Source organism: Pan paniscus, chromosome 1 (genome assembly GCF_029289425.2).
Source record: "Pan paniscus chromosome 1, NHGRI_mPanPan1-v2.0_pri, whole genome shotgun sequence".
NCBI classification, from domain to species: domain Eukaryota; kingdom Metazoa; phylum Chordata; class Mammalia; order Primates; family Hominidae; genus Pan; species Pan paniscus.
This window is the reverse complement of record NC_073249.2, coordinates 154,165,745-154,186,648: the sequence shown is the minus strand read 5'-3', so window position 1 is coordinate 154,186,648 and position 20,904 is coordinate 154,165,745. Positions and strand designations below refer to the sequence as shown.

Sequence of the window (20,904 nt, the reverse complement as noted above, 5' to 3'; positions counted from 1 at the left end):
TCTACATACTATAGAAATTATCCCTTCTTAAGAGGTTGCTCTGTTAAATTTTTGCTGAAGCTTCTCTGGGTAAGTGTGGGCTATTTCTAAACCCCTGAGGCAGGAGTGTCAAGGTTCAACTTATTGGTTAAAGTTTTAGGTAGCTTTTCCAGGAGAAATAGAGCTATTCAAGAAAAAGATGAATTTAGAGGTTGGGTAAATATTAAGCAAGCACCCATCTTGGAAAAGTATATTTTTGCACCAAGGAGGTGTGAATCTTTTCTTTTGGAGGGAGGAGGTGGCATTTTTCCCTATTACCCAACAGGATTTGTAGGAGAGTTGCTCAGAGAAGAAGATAAGCATAGAGTAGGCAGCTCCTGAACCCCAAAGGGAAATTTATAATTTTATTTGACACCTCCAAAGTTTCCCTTGTCCTGTTGATTATGATGTCTGATTTGGAAGCCAGCCAGAACAGAGAGCCCCTTCAACTCAAGAATAATAGACGTTGAGATTTTGTCCTGGGGGTTCTTTGGCACTCAGGGCAGTCTTGTTTCCAGTGGCCTAGCTTGTGGCAGCAGGGATGAGCCATCCAGGGTTTTTCCCATTTACACCATTGGGGCAGTTTGCCTTCTAGTGGCCTGACTTCCCACACCAAAGGCAGTTACCTGAGAGGGTATTCTCATGGCAACCTGAAGAGGGGGTTGGAGGGTTTATAAAACAGCCAATAATTGAGCCTGCCTCTTGTCCCAGCATTTCTCCTTTTTATTACCTCTGTGCTCTGTCCTCCTTATTCTACTCTCAGTTATAAAACAACAACAACAACAAAAAACAGAAGACTAATATGAGGACCTCCTGTACATTCCTGTACAGGGGCATTGGGTTCCAAGGCTGACTTTTGTAATTTACTCTCAGTTTATTTTTATGTCAAACAGCTTTACAAAGGAAAGCTAGTGTGTGTGTGTGTGTGTGTGTGTGTGTGTGTGTGTGTGTTTAAGGTTTGGAAGATTCAAACTTTTTGGTTTTGAGGGGATGCATCCAAGTGGCATGTCCTGTGGCATGAAGACTTGGTTTTGCATATGCAAAGAGAGGACAGAGGAGAAAACATAAAAAGAAAAAAGAAGGCATCACCTCTTACTTTTCTATTATCCTGAATAGGGCATTCCCCATTTGTCCTTAGGGTTCTGGAATTAACCAGTCTTACTATGTACCCTTAACCTTGGTCTCATCTTGTCACAATTACCCACTTGGGATCAGAGGAGATAACATAGTGAAGTGAGCCCCTGTTCATCCTTATGGTGCTGGAATGAACCAGTCTTACTGTGTACCCTTAACCTTGCGTTCATCTCTGTTATAATGGTAATATGTTAGTCTAAGATCAGCCATCTTCTCTGTCCTATGTATCTCTTGCACCTGAAGGCTTGGGTTGGCCTATGTCCTTTTCTCCAGGTCCTTATAGTGACTCTTGCTCAGAGCACTTTAGCAACAAACTGATTATCTTTTTTCTTATATTCCCATTTCCCATGTTCTTTAAAGATGAAAAGTAGTAGTAGATGAGAAGCCTGTTTTTCAGCTAACTGTCACAATAGCCTTGGACTTCCCTCCCTTAAAATATGACCTTGAAGGTGTTGATGCATGTTGAGAAGGTGTGGAAGTGATTAGAGAAATTCAGGCTGCGGGAGGAAGTGGGAGGAAGCTAGAGGAATACTCATGTAAAGCCTTCATATGCTCACAAAAACAGCAGCCCTGAGATTTAAGTGAGCATTCCTTTGCACTCTTGACATAGAATAGTAACCTCTAGAGGATGTGGGGATAAAAAATTGCAAATGGCAAAGAGAATTTCCCCTCCTCCAAATGTGGTATTAACTCAAAAAAGCAAGCAGGTGAGGTCCATAAAGGGCCACAGGGTGAGGCATTATGCAGGCAGAAAAACAGCTTCAAAAGCCTATGAAAATCTTAACCCTAGAGCATGATAAGGAAAAAAAAAGTGTAGGTAAGTCATAAGAATCTGGCAAAGTCAGGATTCCAGTTAGTGTCTGTCCTGGAAATGTGTCAGCAGATAGGGGGAGGGTTAGAGGTATCCAAGCTGGTAAGGTAAAAGCAAGTATAAATCTCAGAGGGTATCATCAAGACAGCCCGTGTCTTTGCAGCCCAGCAAATGCAGCAAGAGCCTGAATAACAGGTAGTGTATGTTTAAAAAGTCATGTGGAATGCAAAGTGCAGCCAGAGAAGAGGCAGACTTACCCCTGAGGCAGACAATTTGGCAGGTATGCAAGGCCATTTCAGAACACATACAGAAAAAACAGAATAATAGGCAGTGCAAGTTCTTGGGAAAGAGCTGATTTTAGTTGAAAAAGCAGAAGAAACCCCAGACATTGCAGGGTGTTAGGCTTTAGTCCTAGCCTAGTCTCATGAGTCTCCTGTCAGGAGGGCCATTAAATACCTCAGTTCTACTAGGTGCAGACCCCAAGGTCTTTCCCACCCCCCATGAGCCACCTGTCAGGGTGAGCTGAAAGATCAGCCTGGGTGAGCAGAGCTACTTTTGGCCAAGAAGAATCTTTCTGAGAGTTGGTTAGTAAGCAGGAGAGTGAAAGGTGAGAAGAAAACCACATAAAGGGGTTTAATGCCTCTGGAACAAAGAAGGTGAGATGTGGACATGTCTTACCACTTAGGGAACGTATCAGAGTCATGTGGACCAAAGTGTGTTAGCAGTGGAACATATATGAGTCATGTGGCACCAAAGTATGTTACTGCTGGTGAATCCATATAGGGCTACAAGCAACCTCAGTTCTTGCCTCCTCAGAAGAAAGAACTTGGCTAAGGGGCATAAGGCAGAGGAGACCAAGGCAAGTTTTAGAGCAGAAGTGAAAGTTTATTACAAAGCTTTAGTGCTAGAATTAAAGAAAATAAAGTACACTTGGAAGAGGGCCAAACAGGTGACCTAAGAGATCAAGTGCATGGTATGATCTTTAACTTAGGATTTTAGAAGTTGGCATACTTCTGAGCCTTCTGTCCCTTCTTCCCTGATTCTTCTCTTGGGGTGAGCTGTCCACATGCACAGAGGACTGCGAGCACCTGGGAGGGGAGCATGCAAGCATGCACAGTGTGTTTATTGGAGTTGTACGCATGCTTACTTGAGGCATTCTTCCCTTAGCAGTTGAATAGCCCTAGAAGGCCATATACCAGTCTGCCATTTTGCCTTTTTAATGTTCGTGCTTGGCCCTAATTGCCTAATTCTTGAAGTCTTATTGGGAAGCTGCTGATTACCACTTTCAGTTTTTTTCTATCTATTGGGAGATTGCCTTTCCCTGGCACTGGCTGTGACTGATTATTATTTTGAGAAACAATGTAACAACCACCTGATCATCACCTGATGGTCAGTTGACATTTCTGGTTGGGGGCTGGGGATCCCTTTCCTGCTCTACCCACTGTAACAATATCAGATGAAAAATGTAGAAAGAATGAGCTCTTATGAATGTCCAAGAATGAGTAATTAAGCACAGAACCAGGGTAGAGTGTGAGAAACAGCAAAATGATAAAAGGAAAAAAAAAAGAGGCAAAGTCAGTATTAGCTAACAAAGGTAGAGCAGTGCAATTGTATAATTTTCACCTGGTTATGATTTCTAGACTTTGCCTGATTTATATAAGCTAAATGAAAGAGTTCCTATGTGGTGACAATTTTAGATCTTCAGGGAATGTAACTTATGTCAACAAAAGAGTCACATTCTGTAAAATATTTGAAGAGATTTATTCTGAGATAAATGTAAGATCCATGACCCATGATATAGCCCCAGGAGACCCTGAGAACATGTGCCCAAGGTAGTTGGGTTACATTTTTTTTTAAACATTTTAGGGGGACAGAAGTTACAGGCAGAGACATAAATGAATGTATGTAAGATATACATTGGTTCATCCCATAAAGGCAGGACATCTCAAAGTAGTGATGTGGGGAGCTTCCACCTTATAGATGGATTTAAAGATTTCCTGAATTATAATTGGTTGAAAGGGTTAAACTCCACCTGAAGGAGTGAAGTTAGCAGAAAGAAATGTTTATTGTTAAGATAAGGGGGCTTGTGGAAGCCAGGGGTCTTGTTGTGTAGATGAAGCCTCCAGGTAGCAGGCATTAGATAGAATAAATGATAAATGTCTCTTATCAGACTCTAAAAGGTGCCAGACTCTTAATTAAATCTCTCCTGGACGAGGAAAAGACCAGGAAAACGAATCTGATTTTTCTACAGAATGTAGATTTTCCCTACAAGAGACAGCTTTGTGAGGCCATATCAAAATATGTCATAAAATATATCTTGGGGTAAAATACTTCATTTTCTTTCAGGGCTTGGTCTCTGTCATATGATGTTATACTAGAGGCAGGTTGGAATTTGATATCTTACTGCTACAAAGAGTTTGTTTTGTCTGTTATAAGATATCTTTTTTAATGTTAATGCTGGTTAGTTGTGTCTGAATTCCAAAGAGAGGAGAGTTTAATGAGACTTGTCTGACCCTCTCTTCTTATCATGGATTTAACTGGTTTTTTCATGTTTAACTTGTAATTTAACTGTTTTTTTCAAGTTTAACTTACTATACCTGCTCCTGTTCTACCCATCCATTTCTTCTGGTTTATTTTCATTCCTTGGCCTGAACCATGTTACATTCATTGATTTACTTTAGAATTATTGGTTGAGCATCCACTCTTGCCAGACACTGTATTGTATACTTGAATATAGCTTTGAACACTATTCTTGGACCCTCTGGATAAAATTTAGTTGAACACACAGACAATAACTAATAAATACATGTGAACTTGAAAAAAGTTATGAGAGAAATAAAATGCTCTGTGAAGAAATAATGCTGTTAGTTTAGGACATGGATTCCTAATTTAGGTAGATTTGGTAGGGAAACTGTATCTCTTGTCCATTCCCTCACTTTTCTACTCTTTCTAAATATCCTCCCTGATCAGGAGACTGGTATAAGGAAAGGCACATAAAGAACACAAGTAAAGAAGAATAAAGAAGTTGGGAGAAACCAAGTTGGTCAAAGATGCTTGAAGTTGAGTAAGATAATAATACAGATGTAACCATTGACTGTGGTCACCTAGAGGTCATTAGGAGGTAAATCATTAATGTAAAATCCTAAATACATAAAACTACCTTAGTCTACATCTGCACACTCTTTATGGTTTTAACTATTGCAATGGATGGAATGTTTATCATTCTTTTAAAAACTAATCTTGATAGAATCAAGTTTCTTCTTTTATCATCTCTTTTCTATTCAAGTGTGATCTTTAGCAAACAATTATGTTCCACTATTTTCTATCTTTAAAATTAAGTACACAGGTAAACAAAGCTATGATTCCAGTCTGGTATGGTGGCATAATATTATTTTGTATTTTGTATCCCCCCAGATATATTAGCAAAATAGTGCTTGTTTTCTTATTGAACCATGGGGGTAGGCCATCAACAGAGAATGAGGATTTGGTGAAGCTTTGGAAATTTTAAGAATGAGAAGGTAGAAAATAGAGTGGGATGGCAAAGATTTTACGAAGTAATAGTATGATGGCTGGCAGAAAGATGATTACCTTGGGAAATGCTCAAATTTTCTCTTTTACTGAAATTTATGATACTCATGAAAGAAGGAAACAGAACTTTTCCCCTTTCCAGTATCTTTGCAAAGATATTGAAGACATGTGTGTGATTGTGTGTGTGTTTTCATGAGCTCTATTTTTCTCAGCAATCTGAGAAGTTAAGGTTTCCCTCTTTTTTTCAAAATCAAAAGAGAGAACAATAAAATTTACCCATCATATTCAACTAGTAATTAAAATAGAGTTGCCTAAAAAAATATGGTAAATTGGAGGCACAATTCCAAAGAAAATTCAGATAGCCCCAATTATATGCATAATAAGGAGGCATACTATTAAGTTATAATTAAAATTCACTATATGTATAAATTGGCTAAATAAATAAATATGTGAAAAGATTTCACCTTTACCCTATGTTCAGAATGAAGAACAGGCCTCATTGCTTCAATATGAAATAACCATTAATGATCAGGATTTAGACCATAAATTTCATTTTTAAAAATTTTACTGTTATCATCATATTGTTTTATTTTCTGGGTTCTTTCTTTCATTTGGCACGTGAAATGTAGATAATCTGGATTCTTCAGTAATGCAGTGTTGAACTTGATCCCAGTTGGCATCTTAAAATACTGATGGCGTCAGACAGAAGGTAAGTACAAGAAGTGGGATTTTTAAACTTGTTATTAAAATAAGAAAATACTGCCTGTCTGTCATATGACTTATTTACCGACTCTGTACCCTTCTCCAACAACTTTGGGTGCCAGAAAACTGACTGCTTCTTTGACCTTCCTTGATTTCTGTCTTTGTCTTTGTTCAGCCAATGAAAGGTCCTAGTATGAAATCTGAAAGTGGAAGGAGACAGTGGTCAAAAGAATGGGTTGGCTTTATTGAGCTTGCTGCATTCTTCTTCAGAACCTTTCCACCTACAGCTATTTTCTCCAGGTTTTGGTGATCATTCCCTCCAGTGGCCTTAAAGGCTTAGAATAATAGCTTCCTATTTTTACTAGGTCTAGAGCACTGCATTATACCTTACTAAACCCTGTATGTACTTTATAAATAACTCCACTATCAAAATCTCTTCAAATGACAAGATTGAGCATGATATATGTTTCATTCCAAGATCCTGACTGATAGAAAAGGTTCTCATGAGACAACAGACATTTGAACTGGGAGGAAATTAGATATAATAAAATGATATTACAGTTATGAGAACTTTGAGTCAGGCTTAGAATGGTGCATATATGGTGTGACTCTTAAGATTCAGTGAGAAATTATCTTGGTGACCTCAAGATAATAGGACACCACAGCTTCTTGAGGAGATGGAGCCTAGAGGTCTACTAAATTATTTTCAGAAATTAAAAGTAAAGTCAATCCTAGGTCTGTGGTGGGAAAATTGAACAATGAGTCTTGAGCATCTTGTAATACCAGAAAGTAAGAAAGTGTTCAAGAAACAAAAAGATGAGGGCATGTCAAAGGGACACAAAGCTCCAACCTGAGGGAGCTCCCACAAGGACATGGTAGAACAATTTAGCAACAGAATACACAAATAACATAGTATTGAATTATAATCCAAAGTAAAAAATTAATATTCATGAATACATATTAATATAAATAAAAGATTAAATCAATAAGAGAGTAGAAAGAAATCTTTGGAGAAAAATCCCACATAATATAGACAGATACTCCTTTTTTTTCCCAGGAAGTAGAGCTTAGTTTCCCTTCCTTCTCTTCAAAGTGGGCTACATTTCAGTATATCTATGCTCCTTAGCTATACAGTTTGATTCTTCACTGAGAACAATGTGATGGATTTTCCAAAGACTGAAAGTTTGTTGCCCCTGATAAACTCATACCCTCATATGATTTTGATTTATACAAATGCTACTTAATATACTGGTGGTAGCAAAAAACAAATGGACCCAAATGAAGCTTGAAACACACATACACTCAAAAACACCCTCTACCCAACTTTTTTTTTTCCAAGGGGTTGAGGGGATAGCAAGCGGTAGTTTTCTGTGTTCCATTGATTTCTATAGACAAAGAAAAATGTACCTAATAGTTTATCTGCAAAGATGTATTGACTATGATTTCATCCTCTGACTTCAGGAGGGTAGCAGGAATATATCTTTCTGGACATGGAAATGAGAAAACGTTCCTTCTGCTACTCTCTGGTTAGTTCAAACTCAAATCGTGATCTGACTGAAGAGAATGATTCCTAAGAAAACCATAGAGGCACAATTTTCCCTTTTGCTCGCAAAGAACTATAGACATTAGTTATTACAAACATTGTTCAACTGAAAAGAGTAATAAATCAACACAAATTTATTGGATATCTGCCTTTTCAAGAAAATGTGCTAGAAACCATTTGATATAGGTGGGGGAATATTACATGTTTCTAGTGTTGCACTACATATTTTTGAAAGAAGAAAGTTCAAAAGATTTTATGAAAAGCAGGGTTCTTTTTGAAATACATGTAGAAATAGCTAAATGGATTGAGAAGAGCTGTTAAGTATGAACATACAGCATGATCATAAACAGCTATTTTGGTGGACTAAACAATGCAAAAGCAGCCATCTTGTATTCCCTGGCTGTTAGGGCAGGCATGCACAGACTAACATAGAAAGAATCACTGTTACTAATAGGAACTTCAAGGGGCTTATTTATAAAGAAAATTGATTTTAGAAGAAAACATGTCAAATTATTTTAGTTTGAGAAACTTAATACTCTAGCAAACCCAGGCAGAGCAATCAAGAGAAAATATGGTCTGAGAATGCTGATATGACTTCAAAACTCAGGTTTGCATTCACATAAAGAAGATCAAACAAATTTCTGATGAAACAAATCTTCGTCTGAGTCATAAGGTTGAATACAAGATAGCAAAATGTTGGAAAGGTTAAAACTCCAGAAAAAGTTTCACAAAATTGTTAAATTACTAGTAATCCTTACCTAAGATTATTTATTTATTTATTAGTTTTATTTGATTAAAAATAAATGAAAATAAACATGCTTTAGCATTTTGGATTTAGCTGAAGCTCCATATATCCTGGTGGACACAGATTCTTTGAATAAGTAGCCACAGTTATTCCAAATGTCAGCAACATTTATAAGGAAGCAAGAAAGCTAAGTAAAATAACCTTAGCTAAAACCTACAGTTCAAACACAAAGGAGTTTATCAACAGAGAAATAGAACTGAATTTATCATTAGTCTTCAAAAATGTTGCAATTTTTACAAATGTCTTTCTCTTTATATATTTGTCTCTATTCCTCTAATATTGTAAAACTACCGTTTCGTATGGAAAAATCCTGATTATTCTTTAAAACTGTGCTCATGTATATTGATTCTCTAATGGTTTTCTAAAGTACCTTTGCCTCCGCTGGTATAGATTTTCAACATTTATTCATTTGACATCTATCTATTTTCACCTAGAAAGTGTAGTTACTTTTTATTATATATTTTGTTTACCCAGATTTGAAAGTTTTTTCCCTTGGGGGCAGAGGGAGGAATCCCAATCTTCTATACCAAAAGTCTTGTCCCAGCTAATAAGACTGTAATTTAAAATTTGTAATTTCAAATAACTGGTTGGATGTAGCAATGCCACAAGAAGTGATGTTTGAAGTAGCATATAATTTAATGACTAAGGCCAGGCATGGTGGGTTATGCCTGTAATACCAAGGCTTTGGGAGGCCAGACAAGAGGATTGCTTGAGGCCAGGAGTTCAAGATCAGCCTGGGCAACATAAGGAGACCCCCCCATCTCAAAAAAAAAAAAAAAAAAGCCAGGTGTGGTTTCATGGGCCTGTAGTCCCAGCTACTTGGAAGGCTGAGGCAGTACAATTGCTTGAGCCCAGGAGGTTGAGGCTGCAGTGTGCTATAATTAGACCCCTAAACTCCAGCCTGGGTGACAGAGCGAGATCCTGTCTCTAAAAATAAATAAATAATAATGTAATAATTTAATATATTTTAATACCTCAATAATCTACTGATGAGTTGACCTGTATCAGTGGCTGTTCGTGTCCTTAGCTGCTTAGCTGCATGGATGGAACATTTATTTTAAAGAAAGCAGATATTTTTCTCCAGAGGAAAGAGAAATGCTTGGGAGACAAAAGCAATAAAAGGAGGTGATTAATGGCAGAGGCTGGAAGTTAGATAGATGGGATGGAATTCTAGCTTTACTACTTACTAGTTGTGTGAATTTGGATAATTTCCTGATAAAATTGACAATGAATTTACCTTTTGAGACTACTGAATTCTCTTTAAATAAAATCTCATCAAGTTAATGTATAAATGATAATCCTAACTTACAGCAAAGAATTGAAGAAAATGACAACCCTTTCCTGTAATATTTGGGAGACACTGGTAGATATATTCTATCACAAAACATCCTAAAAATCCTGTTGGAGTATGACTACCCTTTTGTCAAAACTTCCACCCTTTATGGTTACTCACACGTTGATGGGTATTCTCACACCTCTCTCAGTTTCCCTCAATGGATCTCTTTTTCAAAGGATTGCAACACTATTCTTTCCAACCCTCTGCATTCCCTCTTTCCAATTCAGCTATGTTTCTCTGATCTCACGTATAGCAACTTATTGTTCTTTTGGCTTCCCAAATTCTCTTCCTCAGACTTCGCCTCAGCACTCAGCAGAGCAAAGCTGAGTCAAGCACCTCATGAGATCTGTTAAAGAAGCAAGGAAACCATCTTCCTTAGAAAACAGAAGAGGGCAATGTAAATGTTTACCTATTTTGTGTCCTGCTACATTTAATCTCTTTTAGTGTAATTTACCTCATCTATAACGATAATAGTAGGACAATGAACACCTCCTAAGAATGTTTTCAGTGTTTTAAATGTGATAATGCACATAAGGCACTTTATAATTATTACACAAAAGAAATCAATACATTAGCTATATAATATTTTGGTCAATGGCTTTCACTGATTTAGTGGACATTTTGTATCCATTACAGCATGTGTTTACCTGGCCTACTAAGATTACCCCACTAACAAATCCCTTTAAACTTGTGGAAGTCATCTTCATCCTTTGTCTATACCTTACTTCCACATCTCCAGGTTCTTGTTTTTATTTTATTTTATTGAAGGGCACCTGGAAATAGAGCCCAAATGATTTTCTATGCTATAATTTTTCAAATAAAATCATCAAATTCTCAGAAAAATTCAATACACTTGTGCCTCCCTCCTATAATCTGAATTTTCTTACAATCAAAAATAACTCTTTTAGGCCGGGCGCGGTGGCTCACGCCTGTAATCCCAGCACTTTGGGAGGCTGAGGCGGGCGGATCACGAGGTCAGGAGATCGAGACCATCCTGGCTAACACGGTGAAACCCCGTCTCTACTAAAAATACAAAAAATTAGCCGGGCGTGGTAGCGGGCGCCTGTAGTCCCAGCTACTCGGGAGGCTGAGGCAGGAGAATGGCGTGAACCCGGGAGGCGGAGCTTGCAGTGAGCCGAGATCGCGCCACTGCACTCCAGCCTGGGCGACAGAGCGAGACTCCGTCTCAAAAAAAAAAAAAAAAAAAAAAAACTCTTTTAACACAAAGTAAAAACCTCAAACACAAATACCTTCTTTTGGAAAGTACATGAGATTTGAAACTTCATCATGATGTCTGTTAGCTATGAATTTTTAGGGGACTTATTTAACCTCTTCCTCTATTTGGTTAATACAATGAATCACATTTTTAAAAAATATTGGGATGCCCAAACCCTGTGCATATGTCAATTGGACATCTAGATAAATGCTTCCATTTATAGATTGCTAGCAAGCTTCAAGTACAAAACTTATTCCAGTGTATTGACCTAGATTGCATATCCAAGGCAACCTAATTTCTATGCATTTCTTTCAGTTGAATAAAAATGGTTAACTCAGTATATTTCTGTAGATTCATTGACCATAGTTTCAGATCTTTTGACAGGGTGAACTAAGATTAAAGTGCACTGAAATATGTAGAAAAGCCCAGAATTAACAATACCTTCTCTACATTGCACATGTGCCAATATAAATAGGTAATATATAAGAATAGTTCTATATTTCTTTTTCTATTTCAGAAGACAGATTTACTCCAACTTCATGGCTTGTATGGCTTGATGATTCTGCTTGATAGATGATATATTTGATTATATTGCAAATACAGTTTCTCTACATTGATAATCTGAAATGAAATATCATTTCCTTCTAAATGAAAGAAACAAAATATATCTTCTATTCTAATTGCTAGAATTCTTTAAGAAGGCATGAAATCTGTTATCCAGGTGCTCTAAAGGAATGGCTCAATGTGAAAATACTTCGTATCTCAATATTTTATTATTTAAGCAATATTGTATGATTGTGTCTCTAAAAATATAATTTGCAATGCTGGTTTTATTTTTTATTTTGGTTGAGATGTATATTGACTTTATTCAAATAAACTGTACTCTACAATTGAGAAATTGTACTATCTAACAAAACAAATGTTGCTTAATTAACTCTTTTATAGTTATAATTTTTTTCTATTCTTTCAAGTACTTGCTATAGCTAATAGTAAAGTTGTACATATTAAATGGAAACCCATAATGTTTAGATAGATATATTTGTTTCAAATAAACCAAAAGCACTGAGACAAAGAAAATGAAATATTGTTCACTCTGTCTTTCTGTATTAGTGGTACACATTATAAGTTAGTTGTCTTTTAATTGGAAAAGATACATCAAAGAAACATGAAAAATGATCTGAGTCTAAGCTTATTTTTATTGATTAAATCTTGATTACATTGCTCAGACATACAAACCTTATGCATATTTTCTTAGAACTTTTCAAAATTAGCTTGAATGGTATCTGATAATGTTAAGGAGAAAATTTTGTCTCTTTTCACTTGTGATTAACTTGATCAATGTATTCTCCCAACATTAATCATTTATTTATATGTCTTCAACCAATAATATTCTCTGTCTCTAAAACTTTAACTCTCTGAAGAGTGACCATTCATAATTCAACACATTGAACTGTGTATTGCAAAATCTTTTCTTCATCAAACAAACAAAGTGCTCAAGAACCCAAATAATAGACTAGCATATGAAAACTTATTAGCAAGTATCTTCTGCCACTGGTCAGATGTGTGACCAGAATTGTTCTAATCAACTCTGGACTTTCAGCCAACAACTTAAGAAAGGAATGTAGCACAGGAAGTATCCATGTTATAGGTTCATTTCTCAAATCAGAAGGAAAATTGTAGATTCTGGGCTTGCAATTGGAGAAAGCCTGCTTTCCAAGAAAAAAAAAAAAAAGAAAAAAGCAGAATTGTAGATTCTGCTTCTGATTTGAGATCTGGGATAGTACCTATAGAAGTGGTGAAATAAGTGGGTTTGCAATTAAACTTAATTGGTTTTACTCTTGATTCTGCCACTTACTGGCTATTTGATCTTGAACAAGTTGTTTCAACTTCCTAAGCATTAATTTTCTTCATCTGTAAAACTGATAAATAATGATGCCTATGTATAAGGTTGCTATGTGGGTTAAGTAAGGTAATGCAACTAAACGGTCCAGTATAATGCACATACAAAAGCTCATAAGTAATGCAATTAAGGTGTTTAGTATTAATATGTAAAGCATTTAGTGTTCACAGGAAAAATATTTAGTATGATGCACATCATAAATTGAAAAGCTAATAGAATCAAGTAGCTACAATTTATGTATTATTATGTTTTTGTTTACTTAAATGTATATATGCTTTTCTTGGCTCACTGCAACCTCTGCCTCCTGGGTTCAAGCAATTCTCCAGCCTCAGCCTCACAAGTAGCTGGAATTATAGGCATGTGCCACCACACCTGGCTAATTTTTTGTATTCTTAGTGGAGATGGGGTTTCAACATGTTGACCAGGCTGGTCTTGAACTCCTGACTTCAGGTGATCTTCCTGCCTTGGCCTCCCAAAGTGTGGGGATTACAGGCATGAGCCACCGGTGCCTGGCCATGTTTTTCTCAATTAATCTTTTTCTTCTAGGTATGTGTTGCAGGTTGGATTCTGTGAAAGCCAACTCTGAGAAAGAGATTAAAATGCTAGGAGTTTATTAGGAAGTGCAGTCGGAGTCAGCACCTATAGAAGAAAGAGATAGAGATAGGACTTGGAGGTGAGAGAAGCTCTTGCAGGCATCAGTCTCAACAAGGTTTCAACCAATTACATGGGAGCTCTGGAGCTGTTAATAGATGGCCCTTCAGTGGCCTTTTGTTGTTGGGAGGAGCCCGGGTGTCCATACTTTTATATCAACCAGGCATTGGATGTAGGCTTCTTCAGGAAGGAGGTATGACCTTGAGCAATGCAGGGCTCTTCAACTAAGGGCAATTTTCTGAGATTTCCTGAAACATATAGTTGAGCATTATCTTCCAGGAGCACTCCTCGCAGATGGGAGCACAGGTTCTTCTGACCTGCAGGGGAATCTAAGCAGCCAAATACAACAATTACATACTTCCTCTTAAGTTATCTTTTCTGGAGTCTGTTCAGAAGCTAAATTTGCTTTTTTGTTTTATATTTAATAACTATCAATGGCTGTTCTTTTGAAGTCAATTAATAAAAGGAAAGTTTGCTAGTAGGAGATGTCACAGAATTCATGAAAGCCCTTTGACAATTTGCTATGCCTCTTGTATGTACGGGGATTGGATATAGTGATATGCACTATAACCAACAGGGGATATTTCCTTCCTTCCTTCCTTCCTTCCTTCCTTCCTTCCTTCCTTCCTTCCTTCCTTCCTTCTTTCCTTCCTTCCTTCCTTCCTTCCTTCCTTCTTTCCTTCCTTCCTTCCTTCCTCTCTCTCACTTTCTTTCTTTCTTTCTTTCTTTCTTTCTTTCTTTCTTTCTTTCTTTCTTTCTTTCTTTCTTTCTCTTTCATCTTTCTTTCTCTTTCTTTATTCTTTCTCATATTAGGCATCTAAAGCTCTTGGTATTGACAGATAAGCAAGACTCAACTAAAATGGAACTTCTAAAGTAAATAGTAAACTTGGGGGTAAGTAAATAATTAATTTTTAAAAAGGAACTATCATTATTTAGCCCAGAGAAGAAACTTTTTGTAGGGTTGGAGGACAGAGATGTGCCATCCTCTTTATGTGCAGAAAGGATAAATTGTTTGATTTTTGTTTAATAACAGGTGGAACTTTAGTAAGAATAAGGTAGGTGGTGTGTGCCTACAGCAAAATAATGGAACAAACCAGAAACCCAACTGTTTGATTTGAATGTATTTGGTTACAGTGTTTTGGTAACATAAAGAGAAAAAGGGAATTTATTAGAAAGATACTTGTTTAAAACCTATCACCATAATCCAAAAAGGAGTTGGAAAATCAATCACACAGCATCTTTCAAGGTTTCTATAGAATTTTAACTTTCACTCAAGAGAAAAGCCATTAATGCAATTTGGCTGTGACTCAACATAATATTTCTTACTCTCAAATCTGTATTCATCGGGAGAAATTGCAACTGACTCAGATTCAGTAAAGTGTCTATTTCTAGATTAAATAAGGGTAGCAGGTGGGCGGGATCATGTTAAGCTCATGGAGAAGCTTTCTTGTGGGCAATGGAAGGCTCTGTCGTAGCGATCAATTCTTCTGTTTACTACTACTCGGCAAATAGGGACACTATTTTACTTAGTGTACATAGGCAAATATCAAGGGTGTGTGTGTGTGTGTGTGTGTGTGTTGTAAAATGGAAGTAACTAAAAGGAAAACATTTTAGATATATGTTATTATAAAATAAGATAAATTCCCATGCATTTGGGATGATTTAAACATGTTTCTTTATAAAATCAAGAAGATTAGCTGATTTATATGATTTGCTTCAATATACTGGGCTTGCAACTGGAGAAGGCCTGCTTTCCAAGAAAAAAATTGTGTGAGTATATACTTATTTATACATATGTGTGTGCATGTATTTCTATACAGTTTTTTAAATATCAGAATAACATTGCTTATCACCTATTCAAGATACAATAAGGCTTAGTATTTTTCATTAGTTTACTTGGGAAAGTATCCATATCCCTCATTATTTTTCTGCCTACTATATTGGTCAAGTAGCTGTGCTATGTTAGTTGAGAATTAATATGGACTTATATTAGAAAAAGAATACCTAAAAATTTGGCAGCTGGCTGACTACCAGTCAATGAGAACCCATCTAAAATATAAATATATTTTTAAAGTAGCTGTTGAACTTTTTGACTTGTAACAAATGTCTGACTATAAACTCTAGCTCAAAAATAAATTCCCAGATTTTAGTAGGCTTTTTAGCTATAGAAAAACTATATGACAGAATTTTTTAATTAGTGAGTCAATTAGACATTGATTAGAACACTGTAGCACCCGTGCAAGTTTTATTATCACCATTCAGGCTTAGCAAGCTTGTATGCTCCTTACATTTTGCAGCAGTTCTCTTTGGTTTAATATTTGGAATTAATTTCTGAAATAGCTTAGACAGGCTGAGCATTCAGCCTGTCGTTTTTCTAAATCTGATAGGATGGAATAATAAGTAGCTGAAATATTCTAGAGCTATATTACAGGCTTCAGTGATCACAAGGGTCTATGATTCATTCTCAAAGCAAAGTTTCTTTTCTAATATGTCTGATGTATTGGTTTTTATTGGCAATTTTCATATCTGAGTTGGTGACCCTGCCATTTGTCTTTATTGTTATTATTCTCTCTTTGTGGCAGTGATAAGAAAACTGGTTCAGGCCCTCTGGTTGTTTATGTCTGCAGTCAGTTATTCTTGAGGCTGCTCTCCTCTGCTGGGTTCCTTTCTTGCCAATCTTTTTTTTTTCTTTCTTTCTTTTGTGTGGATACCTGATTTCTGAGCAGATGCTCTTTTTAATCTCATCTCATGTTAATTTTAAATACTTATGTATCAAATGTTTCCAGTCAGTAAATCAGGAATCAGTTTCTGTGTTACATTCATGGCACTCATTAAATTGTGATCTCATGATTAACATGCTTGTCTCCTTTAAGGGATTGTTAGCCAAGAATTGTGTTTTTGTCATCTCTAGAACCAGAGTCTAAGCACAGAACTGAACACACTCTAAACACTCAGGAGCTTTTGATTGAAGGAGTAAACAATAACAGAACACCAGTGCAGAACTGGAAACTTAATGGGTGGGAAGTAAATAAATTAAAGGAAACAAATAATGAACTGGCACTTACATATTGTTGGTTTGGAAAAATCCATAGAAAAGATAAATATTGTTTTGGGTTATTGAAATTGCCTACTTATTATCTGTATTCTTAAATGGATGTTCCATTATGAACACATAGAACAATTACAGTCAGCAAAGGTCAGCCTTCCTTTCTTTTTAGTACTTCAAGAATGTCTATCCACATACATGTTCGACCTAGCATTCTATGCTCTTTCCCATGGTTCTTTCTATTCTTCTGACTCTGTACTCAACTCTATACCTTATTCAAGCCTATATCCTTCTTTTAGTGATTATTTTAATATCTTTTTTCAGCTTCCTGAATTTGCTTCTCATTCTACTCCCACCCTATTCTAGCTTATCTTACATTTTCTTCCCATTCTTTTGGTTTCAGTAAATGTGCAACTCATTTGTAAATTTGGGGGGATATCTCTGAAGACGGTATGTAATTAAATTATGCTATTATAGCTTGGGGCCTAGATTCCTGTGAAATAAACTCAGTATGTGGATCTTTTCCAGAACCCCAGTATATGTGATCTATGTTAATTAGCTGTGTTCAGCCTCCCATATTTTGTGCCAATCCTATAAAATCTAAGTTTTCGGGGTTACAGGAAGGATCAAAAAAGATGATGAATATAGAAACATATTTTCAGTCAAATCTCATCAGTTTACGTATACATTTTGTAACAACTAATGAAAAAGATCTTACATGACTTCCTAGACAGAGATGAATACTTATGAGGATGAGTGTTAAAGTCAGAGTGCCTGTGAGCATCTCTCAGCTATGCTTTTTGCTTGCTGGCCCGGAGTCTAAGTAAGGTGTTTAAGTTCTCTATATCTCAGTTGCTTCATAGAATTATGGGGATCAAATATGTAAACACATGTAAATTTCTTTGCTACTACACAGCAAGTACTCGATTAAATGTGAGCATTTACCATTACTATTTTTCTTTTTATTGTTTCAAAATATTATTGATATATTCATTTTCTATTCTCTTTGTGCTTAAGCAAATTTTGTAGCCAACTGTAATCACACTTGCAAGATATACTTCTATCTCCAAAAGAAAAATCCTAAGCTACAACTTAACAATTGTGCTCTCATATTCTTGGATGAATATTAATGTTTTTAAAATGAGAGGTCTTCAAAAGCAATCAGAGATATCCAGTGATTAATGGAGGTTGCCTTCTTTTCCAAACTGCTTTGAAAATTCACCTGTTGAAACCTGTTTTTCTGTTCTGTGGCCATAATCAGAACTTTTAGCAGCTCTAAAATACTCTGTTTTACTTTATCTCTACTTTCTCCTAATATAGCTCAATCCTATACCATCATAACTGACAGCTCCACAACAGTGGTAGAGCCCATTCATTCCAAGGAGGACTCAGATGCTAGTGATCTTCATCCTGTCTTCCACTTGTGAGGATGAAAACTGGAGTCTGCTGAGTCTGCTTTCTAGATATGAGTAGACTGAATGAAGACATCCTGGCACTGGTGAATTTTATTTCTTTATTTTCATCTTCTTTTCAGCACCCATTCCATTCTTTCCCATGCTGTATCAGCTTTGATTAGGGTGATATTAGTTTCACTTCTGTCACAATAGGTAGGCTCCCTGTTGTTTAAATCAATAAGGGCTATCCTATCTCTCTTTCCACAATATTTCACGTAGCTTAAGTCTTGACCAGTCATAACATGACACTCCCCTGAACACAGGGACCTGTTCACAGTGTTTCAATTAGTAGGAAAGTCAGATATTTATTTGATGTCCTCTGTGCTGCTGGATGGGAATGTACCATGTTGCCCAACTGCTGGCAGCCATATTAGCACTTACAGGGAAGCCAGATGTAGCGTGAAGCCAGATTTTTGTATGGCACAACAGAGAGTCTGAAAGAAATTGAGTCCTTGATGACATTACTGAACCACTGTAACTTCAAGTTACAGGAGCCAATGATTCCCCTTTATTGTTTAAGCCACTTGGAATAGAGGTGTACTTTATAATCCAAGCAATCAAACTGATGTGCTTTCATTGAGTGATTTGTGAATAAACTCTTCACTCAAGATCACAGCACAGTCACTGTCCTTTAAATTAAAAAACTAAATAACTGTGGAATCCCCCCTATGGAAAATATTCTCATACCTGAGAATGTAGAAGTTATTTTACTAAAGTAAAAGCTAACTGGCACAATTTAGCTTAGGCAGCTGGCCAATGATTGTACAGAATATTCCTTGATTGAGATCCAGAGATGTCCAGTGGCAGGCCCAAACTGCTCTGAGATTAGCGAGGCATAGTACATCAAGAGAACCTTGTGGTATACAACCAGTCAGGTAAGTTTCCTCCAAACACAAAGGCTTTGCAACTCCACCACATTCACAGGACTCAAGTTTGTTTCAGAGTCCTAAATCTGGTTCCCAAGGACTTTTTGTGTCACATGAAAGCCAGAGATAGTAAAATATCTGTGCTCAAGGCCCTCTGCTGTCTTCCTATTATGCTCAAAGAAAGCAATAGATTTTTGCAAGTGATGGAAATGTTACCCAATCTGATCCTCACTTATACCTGTAAATTCATTTCCTAGCACTCTCTCCTTCATTTAGGTCTAGTCTCAATGGCCACCTCACTTTCCTACCAACATGCCATATGTATTCCTGCCACATACCCTTTTGTACTGGCTACTCCTCTGTCTTAGAAGGCCCTTCCTGCCAATATCTGCATGGCTCTCTTAACTTTCTTCTAAGAACATTTTCACAGTGAATCTTTCATTGCATGATTTTTCAAAAATATCAAATGCTTCTTTTACGATGTTCTTTGCTCCCCCACCATACCTACACAACCTTCCTTATCCATGCTTCTGATTTATTTTCTTCTTAGTCTTTAGTACCTAACATAGAAGTTTTAAAATTATCTTGTTTACTATCTATTTCCCCATTAAAGTGTGATTTTCATATGCACAAAGGAATAATTGGTATTGGAGTTACCCTACCTTACTCACAATTATAAAACTGAAGAATATATTTATGAGCAATGAGCTTCAGGCATTGGATACGGGGCAGCACAGGATTGTGAAAGAAAGCAAACATAGAAAGGAAGTGTGTAGTATTTTCCTCACTTTTTTTTTTTTTTTCTGCAGGGCCTTTTCCTGAACAGTCCAGGAGGTAGGAGCCCTCAAATGAATAGAGGAGTTAGGGAATGCTGAGGTAGCTGAGAATGCAGGGCACAGTCCTAGAGAAAAGAGAGCCATGTATAACAGATAAAGAAGCCAGAAAAATAAAAAGAAAGTATGAATCATTATGTACAATGGCACAACTATAAGAATTGATGGCTGAATTTTTTAACAGATACAGTAGAAATCAGAAGACAAGAAAACCTCATCATTAAATGGCAAAAAAATTAAAAGTCAGCCCAAAATTCTGTATCCCATGAAGATGTCCTTCATTAATGAGGTTCAAGTAATAATATTTCAATTAAAGAAACCAACAGATAAAGAATGTACATTTTGTATATGTATTGTCTTACATAAAATCAAAACTGAGATAGTTTATATGTTTAGCCTCAATATATAACACTCAGTAAGTCTCAAGATATTTCAAAATAAATGTTTAAAGTTTTGTTTTAAATTGACATGATAATTGCATATATTTATGGGGTACAGTGTGATGCTTTGATACTTATTGTAATAATCAAATCAGGGAAGTTAGCATATTCATCACCTCAAACACATGTCCTTTCTTTGTGGTGAGGACGTGCCAAATCCTCGCTTTCAGCCATTTGGCAATATATGATACATTATTGTTAACTGCAGTCATCCTGCTGTGCAATAGAACAAGAACTTATTTCTCCTATCTTACTATAACTGTATGCCTGTTGACTAACCCGTCCCTTTAACAGTCCTTTCTCCCTCGCCTCCCCTGCCTGTAGCAATTACTATTCTCCTTCTAAAAATCAATTTTTAAAAAATTTCCAGTAGGAGTGAGATCATGCAGTATTTGTCCTTCTGTGCTTGGCTTAATTCACTTAACATTGTCTATAAGTTTCATCCATGTTGTCACAAATGACAGGTTTTCATTTCTTTTTATGGCTGAATAGTATTCCATTGTGTATATGTGCCACATTTTAAAAATCCATTCATCTATTGATGAACACTTAGGTGTTGATTCCATGTCTAAGCTGTTGTGAATAGCGCTGCAGTAAACCTGAGAGTGGAGATATTTCTTT

At 36.5% G+C, this 20,904-nt stretch overlaps 1 long non-coding RNA gene across 2 annotated transcripts in view; it reads left to right on the top strand.

Moving 5' to 3' along the window:
* LOC134731091 (uncharacterized) overlaps nt 1–20,904 on the top strand; it is a 480,758-nt gene that overhangs the window by 418,146 nt on the left and 41,708 nt on the right. Inside the window, exons 8-9 of one of the 2 annotated variants that reach the window (XR_010113161.1) lie at nt 6,121–6,200; nt 18,011–18,188. This is a non-coding gene — a long non-coding RNA (uncharacterized LOC134731091). The remainder of the gene's footprint in view (nt 1–6,120; nt 6,201–18,010; nt 18,189–20,904) is intronic. The other variant, XR_010113162.1, reaches the window with a different exon arrangement.